We start from the raw sequence: 15,406 nt of genomic DNA, 5'->3' as shown, positions 1-15,406 counted from the left end.
TTAAATTTTTTTTTTTTACAATCTCTCAAGTGGGAAATTCTATAATCTCAACTTTTTTTGCCTTTTCAGGAAACTTTTGAATGGAGCGCATCATTGGTGCGCTCGAAGTGTGCTCCAAGGTGCGCACCTCTGGTGTGCTCCAAAGCTCTCTCTAGCTGCGTGCACCTGCCCCGGCCGCGCACCCGGCCCCGCCCAGCTTCGCTCACCTGTCCGGCGTCTGGTGCGGAACCTTAGAGTAAGAAACATCACCGTGCACCTTGGCCAACGTGCGCGACTCGACCGAGCGCGCACTGGACGAGGTGCACACCGATTTCACCTGGGTGCGCGCGCAGCACCTCGGGCGCACCGGGGTGCGCGCACAACGCCGGGTTGCACCGTGGCCTGTGTGCTCGGGGCGCCTCGGGTGCGCGGCTCGGTGTCGCCCCCGCGCGCGCGCGGTAGTGCGGGCAGCGCACCCCGGCCCGGCCCGGCCCGACGAGAACGCAAACGGGCAAAAGGTTTATTCCAAATAGCATTGCGACGCCCGGCGAAAAACTAAAAAGGGTGCACACCGGGACTTCCCGGGAGGTCACCCATCCCAGTACTACTCCGGCCCAAGCGCGCTTAACTGCGGAGTTCTGATGGGATCCGGTGCACTAACGCTGGTATGATCGCACCCGTTATGAGCTTGTCGCAGTGTGTACTTAGCAAACCGCGGACCCACGTGCGAATCCACCCCCGGCCACCCACCCCCGTCGAGGGTGCACACCCTCCCTCGCGAAGTGCGCCCCGTTCGCCAAGTGTGAGCCCTGCCCGGTGCGCGCACCTTGCTAGGGCGTCGGGTGTGCACCCGGCCCGGCCTACGTGCGTGCACCTGGACGGGGCGTCGTGTGCGTGCAGTGTCCCGTCTGCAACGCGGTGCCCACACACCACCTCGGGCGCAACGACCTGCGCTCACATGTGGGCCGAGTGCACCTTGGTGCATGTTCGGGGCGCCTCGGGTGCACGCTCGATCTTGCCCCGGTGCACCAAGGCGCTCGGTTTTGCCCCGGGTGCGCACTTGGTGCAAGGTGGGCACCCAAAATAGGGGATCAAGCACCAAAACACAAGTTTCGGGATGCAAAATGGGACCCAAGGACCACAAATGCGTTCCAAGACCCATGATGGGTCCACGAGAACAAAAATGTGTTCCGAGACTTAATAAACAAATATTGGGTTTTAGGAGAAGAAACATGCTCTGATGCCCAAAACGAGAATCGACCCCGAAAAGGCCACAGGCCAAAAGTGGGATGCGAGACAAAAAAAAATGGGACCCGAGGACCAAAATTGGGTTCCCAGGTCGAAGACAGGGCAACCGGACAAGAAACGACCTCTAAGGCTCGAAATGAGTCCCGACGACTAAAACTTGACAAGAAGCACCCATCAGGCACCCAACTCGACACCCATGGGATGCCGACCCACCCGGGCTTCCACCTAGCACACCTTGGCACCCACCCACCCTCGCACCCAACCTCGCACCCAACTTAGCACCTTTGAACCCACATTGGCACTCACCCTGACCACTGGCACCTTGGAACCCACATTGGCACTCACCTTGACCCTGGCACCCACCTTTGCACTCACCTTGGGACCCACCCTGGCTCCCACCTCGGCACCCACCCAGACACCCACCTTGGTTCCTTGGCACCCACCTTGGATCCTTGGCACCCACCCCGACACCCACCTTGGCACGCAACTTGGCTACTTGCCACCCACCTTGGCTCCTTGACGCCCACCCCGACAACCACCCCGTGACCTACCCTGGCTAGGGTTGGTGCACACCCACCCTGGTGCCCACCTTGGCACCCACCCCATGACCCACCTTGGCACGCACCTTAGTACCCACCCCGTTACCCACCCTAGGACCCACCCCGTGACCCACCTTGGCCAGGGTGGGTGCCTTGGTGCGCACAACTTGCCTGGGCTGCACCACCAGGGCGGGCTCAAGATGGCACCCGCGCGTTCCGTTTTTTTCACTATCTTTCAAAACGGAAATTTTAAAATCTCGTTTTTTTTTTTTTTTGCCTTTTCTGGAAATTAGTGAAGGCAGCGCATCAAAGGTGCGCAATGCTGGTGCGAACCCGGGAGCGCTCCGATGTGTGCTCCAAGGTGCGGCGTGCACGAAGTCCGAGCCCGGCTTGCCCCGGGTGCGCACCTCGCGTGCACCTTCGCCGGGGTGAGCACCTTGGCTGGGTTGCGCGCCCTGGTGCGCACCAAGGAGCGCTCTGAAGTGTGCTCCAAGGTGCGGCGGTGCGACGAAGTCGGAGCTCGGTTTGCCCCGGGTGTGGCACCTCGGGTGCGCACCTCGCGTGCACCTTCGCTGCGGTGGGCACCTTGGCTGGGTTGCGCGCCTTGGTGGGCACCATGCAGTGCACGAAGTCGGAGCCCGGTTTGCCCCGGGCGCGCACCTCCGCCAGGGTGGGCACCTTGGTGCGCACAACTTGCCTGGGCTGCGCACCAGGAAGGGCTCAAGATGGCACCCGCGTTCCGTTTTTTTCACTATCTTTCAGAACGGAAATTTTAAAATATCGTTTTTTTTTGCCTTTTCTGGAAATTAGTGAAGGCAGCGCATCAAAGGTGCGCAACGCTGGTGCGAACCTGGGAGCGCTCCGATGTGTGCTCCAAGGTGCGGCGTGCACGAAGTCGGAGCCCGGTTTGCCCCGGGTGCGCCCTGGTGGGCACCATGGTGCGCACCAAGGAGCGCTCCGAAGTGTGCTCCAAGGTGCGGCCTGCACGAAGTCGGAGCCCGGTTTGCCCGGGCGTTGCACCGCGGTGGGCACCTTGGTGCGCATGCCTTGCCTGGGGCTGCGCACCAGGGCGGGCTCAAGATGGCACCCGCGTTCCGTTTTTTTCACTATCTTTCAAACGGAAATTTTAAAATCTCATTTTTTTTTGCCTTTTCTGGAAATTAGTGAAGGCAGCGCATCAAAGGTGCGCACCTCGCTGCCCACCACGGTGCGCAACGCCGGTGGGCACCCGGGAGTGCTTCGAAGTGTGCTCCAAGGTGCTGCGTGCACGTTGTCGGAGCCCGGTTTGCCCCGGGTGCGCACCTCGCGTGCACCTTCGTCGGGGTGGGCACCTTGGCTGGGTTTTGCCCCGGCTGCGCTCCGAAGCGGGGTTATTGGAGCGCCGCCTCTTTTTTTGTCGGAGCGTTTGGTGGGGTTTCTCGCATTGGCTCTTCCCAGGCCCGGTTGCCACCCTGGCGCGCACGAAGTCGGAAGTAGGGTTAATTGCCCGGGTGCGCACCTTTGCCAGGGTGGGCACCTTACCTGGGCTGTGCACCAGGGCGGGCTCAAGATGGCACCCGCGTTCCGTTTTTTTCACTATCTTTCAAAACGGAAATTTTAAAATCTCCTCTTTTTTTTGCCTTTTCTGGAAATTAGTGAAGGCAGCGCATCAAAGGTGCGCACCTCGCTGCCCACCTTGGTGTGCTCTGAGGTGCGCACCCGGGAGCGCTACGAAGTGTGCTCCAAGGTGCGGCGTGCACGTTGTCGGAGCCCCGGTTTGCCCCGGGTGCGCACCTCGCCTGCACCTTGGCCGGGGTGGGCACCCTGGCTGGGTTTGCCCAGGGTGCGCTCCGAAGCGGGGTTACTGGAGCGCCCCCTCTTTTTTTGTCAGAGCGTTTGGTGGGGTTTCTCGCATTGGGCTCTTCCCAGGCCCGGTTGTTGGGTGCGCTCCCACCCTGGCGCGCGCGAAGTTGGAAGTTGGGTTAATTGCCCGGGCGCGCACCTTCGCCAGGGTGGGCACCTTGGTGCGCACACCTTGGCTGGGCTGCGCACCAGGGCGGGCTCAAGATGGCACCAGCATTCCCTTTTTCTCACTATCTTTCAAAACGGAAATTTTAAAATCTCGTTTTTTTTTGCCTTTTATGGAAATTAGTGAAGGCATCGCATCAAAGGTGCGCACCTCGCTGCCCACCTTGGTGTGCTCCGAGGTGCCCACCACGGTGCGCCTCGAGGTGCCCACCACGGTGCGCAACGCCGGTGCGAACCCGGGAGCGCCCCGATGTGTGCTCCAAGGTGCGGCGTGCACGAAGCCGGACCCCGGTTTGCCCCGGGTGCGCACCTCGCGTGCACCTTGGTGCGCACACCTTGGCTGGGTTGCGCGGCCTGGTGGGCACCATGGTGCGCACCCAAGGAGCGCTCCAAAGTGTGCTCCAAGGTGCGGCGTGCACGAAGTCCTAGCCCGGTTTGGCCCCGGGTGGCGCACCTTCGCCGCGGTGGGCACCATGGCGTGCACGAAGTCGGAGCCCGGTTTGCCCCGGGTGCGCACCTCGCGTGCACCTTCGCCGGGGTGGGCACCTCGGCTGGGTTGCGCGCCCTGGTGCGCACCAAGGAGCGCTCCGAAGTGTGCTCCAAGGTGCGGCGTGCACGAAGTCGGAGCCCGGTTTGCCCCGGGTGCGCACCTTCGCCGCGGTGGGCACCCTGGTGCGCACCATGGCGTGCACGAAGTCGGAGCCCGGTTTGCCCCGGGTGCGCACCTCGCGTGCACCTTCGGCGGGGTTGCGCGCCCTGGTGCGCACCAAGGAGCGCTCCGAAGTGTGCTCCAAGGTGCGGCGTGCACGAAGTCGGAGCCCGGTTTGCCCCGGTGTGCGCACCACGCTCGCTGTGCACCTTCGGGCGGGGTTGCGCGCCCTGGTGGGCACCATGGTGCGCACCAAGGAGCGCTCCGAAGTGTGCTCCAAGGTGCGCGTGCACGAAGTCGGAGCCCGGTTTGCCCCGGGTGCGCACCTCGCGTGCACCTTCGCCGCGGTGGGCACCATGGCGTGCACGAAGTCGGAGCCCGGTTTGCCCCGGGTGCGCACCCTCGCGTGCACACTTCGCCGCGGTGGGCACCATGGCGTGCACGAAGTCGGAGCCCGGTTTGCCCCGGGTGCGCACCTCTGCCGTGCACCTTCGCTGGGGTGGGCACCTCGGCTGGGTTGCGCGCCCTGGTGCGCACCAAGGAGCGCTCCGAAGTGTGCTCCAAGGTGCGGCGTGCACGAAGTCGGAGCCCGGTTTGCCCCCGGGTGCGCACCTCGCGTGCACCTTCGCCGCGGTGGGCACCATGGCGTGCACGAAGTCGGAGCCCGGTTTGCCCCGGGTGCGCACCCCGCGTGCACCTTCGCCGGGGTGGGCACCTCGGCTGGGTTGCGCGCCCTGGTGCGCACCAAGGAGCGCTCCGAAGTGTGCTCCAAGGTGCGGCGTGCACGAAGTCGGAGCCCGGTTTACCCCGGGTGCGCACCTCGCGTGCACCTTCGCCGCGGTGGGCACCTTGGCTGGGTTGGGCACCATTGAGCGCTCCGAAGTGTGCTCCAAGGTGCGCACCATGGCCCTCCAAGGTGCGCAGCATGGCGTGCACGAAGTCGGAGCCCGGTTTGCCCCGGGTGCGCACCTCGCGTGCACCTTCGCCAGGGTGGGCACCTCGGTGCGCACACCTTCTCAATGTTTTTCTTGCCTTTTCTGGAAATTGGTGAAGGCAGCGCATCAAAGGTGCGCACCTCGGTGTGCTCCGAGGTGCGAACCCGAGAGCGCTCCGAGGTGCCCACGAAGTCGAAAGTCGGGTTAATTGCATTGTTTTCCCCCGGGTGCGCTCCGAGGTGCGCAACATCGGTGCGCACCAAGGAGGGCTCCGAAGTGTGGCTCCAAGGTGCGCACGATTCGGAGCTCGGTTTGCCCGGGGTGCGCACACCTTGGCTGGGTTGCGCACCCTTTGTGCGCTCCAAGGTGCGCACGAAGTCGGAGCTCGGTTTGCCCCGGGTGCGCACCTTCGCCAGGGTGCGCACCTTGATGCGCACAGCCCTTGGCTGGGCTGCGCACCTTGGTGGGCGCCATGGTGCGCACCTTTCGTGCGCTCCAAGGTGCGCACGAAGTCGGAGCTCGGTTTGCCCCGGGTGCGCACCTTGGTGGGCGCCATGGTGCACTCCGAGGTGCCCAAGATTGGTGCGCACCAAGGAGCGCTCCGAAGTGCGCTCCAAGGTGCGCAGGTGCGCGCGAAGTCGAAAGTTGGGTTAATTGTCCGGTTTGCCTCGGGTGCGCACCTTGCGTGCACCTTCGCCAGGGTGGGCGCCTTGGTGCGCACACCTTGGCTGGGCTGCGCACCCGGGCGCGCACACCTTGGCACCCGCGTTTCCTTCATTTTAAATTTTTTTTTTTACAATCTCTCAAGTGGGAAATTCTATAATCTCAACTTTTTTTGCCTTTTCAGGAAACTTTTGAATGGAGCGCATCATTGGTGCGCTCCGAAGTGTGCTCCAAGGTGCGCACCTCTGGTGTGCTCCAAAGCTCTCTCCAGCTGCGTGCACCTGCCCCGGCCGCGCACACCCGGCCCCGCCCAGCTTCGCTCACCTGTCCCGGGCGTCTGGAACGTGCGCGACTCGACCGAGCGCGCACTGGCCGAGGTGCACACCGATTTCACCTGGGTGCGCGCGCAGCACCTCGGGCGCACCGGGGTGCGCGCACAACGCCCGGGTTGCACCGTGGCCTGTGTGCTCGGGGCGCCTCGGGTGCGCGCTCGGTGTCGCCCCCCGCGCGCGCGGTAGTGCGGGCAGCGCACCCCGGCCCGGCCCCGACGAGAACGCAAACGGGCAAAAGGTTTATTCAAATAGCATTGCGACGCCCGGCGAAAAACTAAAAAAGGGTGCAACACCGGGACTTCCCGGGAGGTCACCCATCCCAGTACTACTCCGGCCCAAGCGCGCTTAACTGCGGAGTTCTGATGGGATCCGGTGCACTAACGCTGGTATGATCGCACCCGTTATGAGCTTGTCGCAGTGTGTACTTAGCAAACCGCGACCCACGTGCGAATCCACCCCGGCCACCCACCCCCGTCGAGGTGCACACCCTCCCTCGCGAAGTGCGCCCCGTTCGCCAAGTGTGAGCCCTGCCCGGGTGCGCGCACCTTGCTAGGGCGTCGGGTGTGCACCCGGCCCGGCCTACGTGCGTGCACCTGGACGGGGCGTCGTGTGCGTGCAGTGTCCCGTCTGCAACGCGGTGCCCACACACCACCTCGGGCGCAACGACCTGCGCTCACATGTGGGCCGAGTGCACCTTGGTGCATGTTCGGGGCGCCTCGGGTGCACGCTCGATCTTGCCCCGGTGCACCAAGGCGCTCGGTTTGCCCCGGGTGCGCACTTGGTGCAAGGTGGGCACCCAAAATAGGGATCAAGCACCAAAACACAAGTTTCGGGATGCAAAATGGGACCCAAGGACCACAAATGCGTTCCAAGACCCATGATGGGTCCACGAGAACAAAAATGTGTTCCGAGACTTAATAAACAAATATTGGGTTTTAGGAGAAGAAACATGCTCTGATGCCCAAAACGAGAATCGACCCCGAAAAGGCCACAGGCCAAAAGTGGGATGCGAGACAAAAAAAAATGGGACCCGAGGACCAAAATTGGGTTCCCAGGTCGAAGACAGGGCAACCGGACAAGAAACGACCTCTAAGGCTCGAAATGAGTCCCGACGACTAAAACTTGACAAGAAGCACCCATCAGGCACCCAACTCGACACCCATGGGATGCCGACCCACCCGGGCTTCCACCTAGCACACCTTGGCACCCACCCACCCTCGCACCCAACCTCGCACCCAACTTAGCACCTTTGAACCCACATTGGCACTCACCCTGACCCTGGCACCTTGGAACCCACATTGGCACTCACCTTGACCCTGGCACCCACCTTTGCACTCACCTTGGGACCCACCCTGGCTCCCACCTCGGCACCCACCCAGACACCCACCTTGGTTCCTTGGCACCCACCTTGGATCCTTGGCACCCACCCCGACACCCACCTTGGCACGCAACTTGGCTACTTGCCACCCACCTTGGCTCCTTGACGCCCACCCCGACAACCACCCCGTGACCTACCCTGGCTAGGGTTGGTGCACACCCACCCTGGTGCCCACCTTGGCACCCACCCCATGACCCACCTTGGCACGCACCTTAGTACCCACCCCGTTACCCACCCTAGGACCCACCCCGTGACCCACCTTGGCCAGGGTGGGTGCCTTGGTGCGCACAACTTGCCTGGGCTGCACACCAGGGCGGGCTCAAGATGGCACCCGCGTTCCGTTTTTTTCACTATCTTTCAAAACGGAAATTTTAAAATCTCGTTTTTTTTTTTTTTTTGCCTTTTCTGGAAATTAGTGAAGGCAGCGCATCAAAGGTGCGCAATGCTGGTGCGAACCCGGGAGCGCTCCGATGTGTGCTCCAAGGTGCGGCGTGCACGAAGTCCGAGCCCGGCTTGCCCCGGGTGCGCACCTCGCGTGCACCTTCGCCGGGGTGAGCACCTTGGCTGGGTTGCGCGCCCTGGTGCGCACCAAGGAGCGCTCTGAAGTGTGCTCCAAGGTGCGGCGTGCACGAAGTCGGAGCTCGGTTTGCCCCGGGTGTGCACCTCGGGTGCGCACCTCGCGTGCACCTTCGCTGCGGTGGGCACCTTGGCTGGGTTGCGCGCCTTGGTGGGCACCATGCAGTGCACGAAGTCGGAGCCCGGTTTGCCCCGGGCGCGCACCTCCGCCAGGGTGGGCACCTTGGTGCGCACAACTTGCCTGGGCTGCGCACCAGGAAGGGCTCAAGATGGCACCCGCGTTCCGTTTTTTTCACTATCTTTCAGAACGGAAATTTTAAAATATCGTTTTTTTTTGCCTTTTCTGGAAATTAGTGAAGGCAGCGCATCAAAGGTGCGCAACGCTGGTGCGAACCTGGGAGCGCTCCGATGTGTGCTCCAAGGTGCGGCGTGCACGAAGTCGGAGCCCGGTTTGCCCCGGGTGCGCCCTGGTGGGCACCATGGTGCGCACCAAGGAGCGCTCCGAAGTGTGCTCCAAGGTGCGGCCTGCACGAAGTCGGAGCCCGGTTTGCCCCGGGCGTGCACCGCGGGTGGGCACCTTGGTGCGCATGCCTTGCCTGGGCTGCGCACCAGGGCGGGCTCAAGATGGCACCCGCGTTCCGTTTTTTTCACTATCTTTCAAAACGGAAATTTTAAAATCTCATTTTTTTTTGCCTTTTCTGGAAATTAGTGAAGGCAGCGCATCAAAGGTGCGCACCTCGCTGCCCACCACGGTGCGCAACGCCGGTGGGCACCCGGGAGTGCTTCGAAGTGTGCTCCAAGGTGCTGCGTGCACGTTGTCGGAGCCCGGTTTGCCCCGGGTGCGCACCTCGCGTGCACCTTCGTCGGGGTGGGCACCTTGGCTGGGTTTGCCCCGGCTGCGCTCCGAAGCGGGGTTATTGGAGCGCCGCCTCTTTTTTTGTCGGAGCGTTTGGTGGGGTTTCTCGCATTGGCTCTTCCCAGGCCCGGTTGCCACCCTGGCGCGCACGAAGTCGGAAGTAGGGTTAATTGCCCGGGTGCGCACCTTTGCCAGGGTGGGCACCTTACCTGGGCTGTGCACCAGGGCGGGCTCAAGATGGCACCCGCGTTCCGTTTTTTTCACTATCTTTCAAAACGGAAATTTTAAAATCTCCTCTTTTTTTTGCCTTTTCTGGAAATTAGTGAAGGCAGCGCATCAAAGGTGCGCACCTCGCTGCCCACCTTGGTGTGCTCTGAGGTGCGCACCCGGGAGCGCTACGAAGTGTGCTCCAAGGTGCGGCGTGCACGTTGTCGGAGCCCGGTTTGCCCCGGGTGCGCACCTCGCCTGCACCTTGGCCGGGGTGGGCACCCTGGCTGGGTTTGCCCAGGGTGCGCTCCGAAGCGGGGTTACTGGAGCGCCCCCTCTTTTTTTGTCAGAGCGTTTGGTGGGGTTTCTCGCATTGGCTCTTCCCAGGCCCGGTTGTTGGGTGCGCTCCCACCCTGGCGCGCGCGAAGTTGGAAGTTGGGTTAATTGCCCGGGCGCGCACCTTCGCCAGGGTGGGCACCTTGGTGCGCACACCTTGGCTGGGCTGCGCACCAGGGCGGGCTCAAGATGGCACCAGCATTCCCTTTTTCTCACTATCTTTCAAAACGGAAATTTTAAAATCTCGTTTTTTTTTGCCTTTTATGGAAATTAGTGAAGGCATCGCATCAAAGGTGCGCACCTCGCTGCCCACCTTGGTGTGCTCCGAGGTGCCCACCACGGTGCGCTCCGAGGTGCCCACCACGGTGCGCAACGCCGGTGCGAACCCGGGAGCGCCCCGATGTGTGCTCCAAGGTGCGGCGTGCACGAAGCCGGACCCCGGTTTGCCCCGGGTGCGCACCTCGCGTGCACCTTGGTGCGCACACCTTGGCTGGGTTGCGCGGCCTGGTGGGCACCATGGTGCGCACCAAGGAGCGCTCCAAAGTGTGCTCCAAGGTGCGGCGTGCACGAAGTCCTAGCCCGGTTTGCCCCGGGTGCGCACCTTCGCCGCGGTGGGCACCATGGCGTGCACGAAGTCGGAGCCCGGTTTGCCCCGGGTGCGCACCTCGCGTGCACCTTCGCCGGGGTGGGCACCTCGGCTGGGTTGCGCGCCCTGGTGCGCACCAAGGAGCGCTCCGAAGTGTGCTCCAAGGTGCGGCGTGCACGAAGTCGGAGCCCGGTTTGCCCCGGGTGCGCACCTTCGCCGCGGTGGGCACCCTGGTGCGCACCATGGCGTGCACGAAGTCGGAGCCCGGTTTGCCCCGGGTGCGCACCTCGCGTGCACCTTCGGCGGGGTTGCGCGCCCTGGTGCGCACCAAGGAGCGCTCCGAAGTGTGCTCCAAGGTGCGGCGTGCACGAAGTCGGAGCCCGGTTTGCCCCGGGTGCGCACCTCGCGTGCACCTTCGGCGGGGTTGCGCGCCCTGGTGGGCACCATGGTGCGCACCAAGGAGCGCTCCGAAGTGTGCTCCAAGGTGCGGCGTGCACGAAGTCGGAGCCCGGTTTGCCCCGGGTGCGCACCTCGCGTGCACCTTCGCCGCGGTGGGCACCATGGCGTGCACGAAGTCGGAGCCCGGTTTGCCCCGGGTGCGCACCTCGCGTGCACCTTCGCCGGGGTGGGCACCTCGGCTGGGTTGCGCGCCCTGGTGCGCACCAAGGAGCGCTCCGAAGTGTGCTCCAAGGTGCGGCGTGCACGAAGTCGGAGCCCGGTTTGCCCCGGGTGCGCACCTCGCGTGCACCTTCGCCGCGGTGGGCACCATGGCGTGCACGAAGTCGGAGCCCGGTTTGCCCCGGGTGCGCACCCCGCGTGCACCTTCGCCGGGGTGGGCACCTCGGCTGGGTTGCGCGCCCTGGTGCGCACCAAGGAGCGCTCCGAAGTGTGCTCCAAGGTGCGGCGTGCACGAAGTCGGAGCCCGGTTTGCCCCGGGTGCGCACCTCGCGTGCACCTTCGCCGCGGTGGGCACCTTGGCTGGGTTGGGCACCATTGAGCGCTCCGAAGTGTGCTCCAAGGTGCGCACCATGGCCCTCCAAGGTGCGCAGCATGGCGTGCACGAAGTCGGAGCCCGGTTTGCCCCGGGTGCGCACCTCGCGTGCACCTTCGCCAGGGTGGGCACCTCGGTGCGCACACCTTCTCAATGTTTTCTTGCCTTTTCTGGAAATTGGTGAAGGCAGCGCATCAAAGGTGCGCACCTCGGTGTGCTCCGAGGTGCGAACCCGAGAGCGCTCCGAGGTGCCCACGAAGTCGAAAGTCGGGTTAATTGCATTGTTTTCCCCAGGTGCGCTCCGAGGTGCGCAACATCGGTGCGCACCAAGGAGGGCTCCGAAGTGTGCTCCAAGGTGCGCACGATTCGGAGCTCGGTTTGCCCGGGGTGCGCACACCTTGGCTGGGTTGCGCACCCTTTGTGCGCTCCAAGGTGCGCACGAAGTCGGAGCTCGGTTTGCCCCGGGTGCGCACCTTCGCCAGGGTGCGCACCTTGATGCGCACGCCTTGGCTGGGCTGCGCACCTTGGTGGGCGCCATGGTGCGCACCTTTCGTGCGCTCCAAGGTGCGCACGAAGTCGGAGCTCGGTTTGCCCCGGGTGCGCACCTTGGTGGGCGCCATGGTGCACTCCGAGGTGCCCAAGATTGGTGCGCACCAAGGAGCGCTCCGAAGTGCGCTCCAAGGTGCGCAGGTGCGCGCGAAGTCGAAAGTTGGGTTAATTGTCCGGTTTGCCTCGGGTGCGCACCTTGCGTGCACCTTCGCCAGGGTGGGCGCCTTGGTGCGCACACCTTGGCTGGGCTGCGCACCCGGGCGCGCACACCTTGGCACCCGCGTTTCCTTCATTTTAAATTTTTTTTTTTTACAATCTCTCAAGTGGGAAATTCTATAATCTCAACTTTTTTTGCCTTTTCAGGAAACTTTTGAATGGAGCGCATCATTGGTGCGCTCCGAAGTGTGCTCCAAGGTGCGCACCTCTGGTGTGCTCCAAAGCTCTCTCCAGCTGCGTGCACCTGCCCCGGCCGCGCACCCGGCCCCGCCCAGCTTCGCTCACCTGTCCCGGGCGTCTGGTGCGGAACCTTAGAGTAAGAAACATCACCGTGCACCTTGGCCAACGTGCGCGACTCGACCGAGCGCGCACTGGCCGAGGTGCACACCGATTTCACCTGGGTGCGCGCGCAGCACCTCGGGCGCACCGGGGTGCGCGCACAACGCCCGGGTTGCACCGTGGCCTGTGTGCTCGGGGCGCCTCGGGTGCGCGCTCGGTGTCGCCCCCCGCGCGCGCGGTAGTGCGGGCAGCGCACCCCGGCCCGGCCCGGCCCCGACGAGAACGCAAACGGGCAAAAGGTTTATTCAAATAGCATTGCGACGCCCGGCGAAAAACTAAAAAAGGGTGCAACACCGGGACTTCCCGGGAGGTCACCCATCCCAGTACTACTCCGGCCCAAGCGCGCTTAACTGCGGAGTTCTGATGGGATCCGGTGCACTAACGCTGGTATGATCGCACCCGTTATGAGCTTGTCGCAGTGTGTACTTAGCAAACCGCGACCCACGTGCGAATCCACCCCGGCCACCCACCCCCGTCGAGGTGCACACCCTCCCTCGCGAAGTGCGCCCCGTTCGCCAAGTGTGAGCCCTGCCCGGGTGCGCGCACCTTGCTAGGGCGTCGGGTGTGCACCCGGCCCGGCCTACGTGCGTGCACCTGGACGGGGCGTCGTGTGCGTGCAGTGTCCCGTCTGCAACGCGGTGCCCACACACCACCTCGGGCGCAACGACCTGCGCTCACATGTGGGCCGAGTGCACCTTGGTGCATGTTCGGGGCGCCTCGGGTGCACGCTCGATCTTGCCCCGGTGCACCAAGGCGCTCGGTTTGCCCCGGGTGCGCACTTGGTGCAAGGTGGGCACCCAAAATAGGGATCAAGCACCAAAACACAAGTTTCGGGATGCAAAATGGGACCCAAGGACCACAAATGCGTTCCAAGACCCATGATGGGTCCACGAGAACAAAAATGTGTTCCGAGACTTAATAAACAAATATTGGGTTTTAGGAGAAGAAACATGCTCTGATGCCCAAAACGAGAATCGACCCCGAAAAGGCCACAGGCCAAAAGTGGGATGCGAGACAAAAAAAAATGGGACCCGAGGACCAAAATTGGGTTCCCAGGTCGAAGACAGGGCAACCGGACAAGAAACGACCTCTAAGGCTCGAAATGAGTCCCGACGACTAAAACTTGACAAGAAGCACCCATCAGGCACCCAACTCGACACCCATGGGATGCCGACCCACCCGGGCTTCCACCTAGCACACCTTGGCACCCACCCACCCTCGCACCCAACCTCGCACCCAACTTAGCACCTTTGAACCCACATTGGCACTCACCCTGACCCTGGCACCTTGGAACCCACATTGGCACTCACCTTGACCCTGGCACCCACCTTTGCACTCACCTTGGGACCCACCCTGGCTCCCACCTCGGCACCCACCCAGACACCCACCTTGGTTCCTTGGCACCCACCTTGGATCCTTGGCACCCACCCCGACACCCACCTTGGCACGCAACTTGGCTACTTGCCACCCACCTTGGCTCCTTGACGCCCACCCCGACAACCACCCCGTGACCTACCCTGGCTAGGGTTGGTGCACACCCACCCTGGTGCCCACCTTGGCACCCACCCCATGACCCACCTTGGCACGCACCTTAGTACCCACCCCGTTACCCACCCTAGGACCCACCCCGTGACCCACCTTGGCCAGGGTGGGTGCCTTGGTGCGCACAACTTGCCTGGGCTGCACACCAGGGCGGGCTCAAGATGGCACCCGCGTTCCGTTTTTTTCACTATCTTTCAAAACGGAAATTTTAAAATCTCGTTTTTTTTTTTTTTTTGCCTTTTCTGGAAATTAGTGAAGGCAGCGCATCAAAGGTGCGCAATGCTGGTGCGAACCCGGGAGCGCTCCGATGTGTGCTCCAAGGTGCGGCGTGCACGAAGTCCGAGCCCGGCTTGCCCCGGGTGCGCACCTCGCGTGCACCTTCGCCGGGGTGAGCACCTTGGCTGGGTTGCGCGCCCTGGTGCGCACCAAGGAGCGCTCTGAAGTGTGCTCCAAGGTGCGGCGTGCACGAAGTCGGAGCTCGGTTTGCCCCGGGTGTGCACCTCGGGTGCGCACCTCGCGTGCACCTTCGCTGCGGTGGGCACCTTGGCTGGGTTGCGCGCCTTGGTGGGCACCATGCAGTGCACGAAGTCGGAGCCCGGTTTGCCCTGGGCGCGCACCTCCGCCAGGGTGGGCACCTTGGTGCGCACAACTTGCCTGGGCTGCGCACCAGGAAGGGCTCAAGATGGCACCCGCGTTCCGTTTTTTTCACTATCTTTCAGAACGGAAATTTTAAAATATCGTTTTTTTTTGCCTTTTCTGGAAATTAGTGAAGGCAGCGCATCAAAGGTGCGCAACGCTGGTGCGAACCTGGGAGCGCTCCGATGTGTGCTCCAAGGTGCGGCGTGCACGAAGTCGGAGCCCGGTTTGCCCCGGGTGCGCCCTGGTGGGCACCATGGTGCGCACCAAGGAGCGCTCCGAAGTGTGCTCCAAGGTGCGGCCTGCACGAAGTCGGAGCCCGGTTTGCCCCGGGTGTGCACCGCGGGTGGGCACCTTGGTGCGCATGCCTTGCCTGGGCTGCGCACCAGGGCGGGCTCAAGATGGCACCCGCGTTCCGTTTTTTTCACTATCTTTCAAAACGGAAATTTTAAAATCTCATTTTTTTTTGCCTTTTCTGGAAATTAGTGAAGGCAGCGCATCAAAGGTGCGCACCTCGCTGCCCACCACGGTGCGCAACGCCGGTGGGCACCCGGGAGTGCTTCGAAGTGTGCTCCAAGGTGCTGCGTGCACGTTGTCGGAGCCCGGTTTGCCCCGGGTGCGCACCTCGCGTGCACCTTCGTCGGGGTGGGCACCTTGGCTGGGTTTGCCCCGGCTGCGCTCCGAAGCGGGGTTATTGGAGCGCCGCCTCTTTTTTTGTCGGAGCGTTTGGTGGGGTTTCTCGCATTGGCTCTTCCCAGGCCCGGTTGCCACCCTGGCGCGCACGAAGTCGGAAGTAGGGTTAATTGCCCGGGTGCGCACCTTTGCCAGGGTGGGCACCTTAC

At 63.2% G+C, this 15,406-nt stretch overlaps 3 non-coding genes across 3 annotated transcripts; all 3 read right to left on the bottom strand.

Moving 5' to 3' along the window:
* Positions 1-540: 540 nt before the first annotated feature.
* On the bottom strand, positions 541-658 carry LOC131861922 (5S ribosomal RNA). Its single transcript, XR_009360952.1, has one exon. It is a non-coding gene; the product is annotated as a 5S ribosomal RNA (ribosomal RNA).
* Positions 659-6,633: 5,975 nt separating this feature from the next.
* Positions 6,634-6,752, bottom strand: LOC131861934 (5S ribosomal RNA). Its single transcript, XR_009360964.1, has one exon. It is a non-coding gene; the product is annotated as a 5S ribosomal RNA (ribosomal RNA).
* Positions 6,753-12,668: 5,916 nt separating this feature from the next.
* On the bottom strand, positions 12,669-12,787 carry LOC131861923 (5S ribosomal RNA). The gene has a single exon (XR_009360953.1). It is a non-coding gene; the product is annotated as a 5S ribosomal RNA (ribosomal RNA).
* Between the last annotated feature and the right edge of the window lie 2,619 nt (positions 12,788-15,406).

This window comes from Cryptomeria japonica, unplaced genomic scaffold (genome assembly GCF_030272615.1).
Source record: "Cryptomeria japonica unplaced genomic scaffold, Sugi_1.0 HiC_scaffold_34, whole genome shotgun sequence".
NCBI classification, from domain to species: domain Eukaryota; kingdom Viridiplantae; phylum Streptophyta; class Pinopsida; order Cupressales; family Cupressaceae; genus Cryptomeria; species Cryptomeria japonica.
The sequence above is the reverse complement of the archived record's forward strand: the minus strand, read 5'-3'. Positions and strand labels throughout refer to the sequence as shown.